At 62.4% G+C, this 495-nt stretch overlaps 1 long non-coding RNA gene across 1 annotated transcript in view; it reads left to right on the plus strand.

The window, feature by feature from the left end:
- LOC108445924 overlaps positions 1-495 on the plus strand; it is a 3,934-nt gene continuing 3,439 nt past the window's right edge. Inside the window, exon 1 of the long non-coding RNA XR_001860952.1 lies at positions 1-470. This is a non-coding gene — a long non-coding RNA (uncharacterized LOC108445924). The remainder of the gene's footprint in view (positions 471-495) is intronic.

A 495-nucleotide genomic window follows, 5' to 3' on the forward strand; every position in this document is an offset into this window, starting at 1 on the left:
CCTGTGCGGAGCCCCCCGCTCCCACGAGGGGAGGGGAATGCTGGCAGGACCACGGTGGGCAGGGGGAGACCAGGGCAGGCGGGAAGCCACCTCCACCTGCATCCCCGGGCGGCAGGTCCAGCGTCCTCAGGCGAGTGACGAGTACAGCATCCCCGGGTGTTAGGTCCAACATCCCCTGCAGACTGACCAGTCCGGCATCCGTGGGTATCAGGTTCAGCCTCCCCGGGTGGCATCTCTGTAACCCCGGAGAGCCTGTCAGCAGGAGCCGAGTGGAAAGTTTCCCAAAAATCCCATGCGGAGTGACGACCTGGGATTTCTGGGTTTCCCTTAACTCAGCTGGTTTGGGCATTAGGTCACTTGGTGCTTCTTGCTGGTTTGTGCTGGTGCAGGGTGGCCGGTGACAGCCCAGCCGGAGCCCTGTGTCCCCCCAGACACACCGTGTGTGGTCTTGCAGGTCACTTCATGGGGAAAAAGAGTGTCACAGGATACCCACAC

Source organism: Corvus brachyrhynchos, unplaced genomic scaffold (assembly GCF_000691975.1).
Source record: "Corvus brachyrhynchos isolate BGI_N302 unplaced genomic scaffold, ASM69197v1 scaffold164, whole genome shotgun sequence".
In the NCBI taxonomy this organism is placed as follows: Eukaryota; Metazoa; Chordata; class Aves; order Passeriformes; family Corvidae; genus Corvus; species Corvus brachyrhynchos.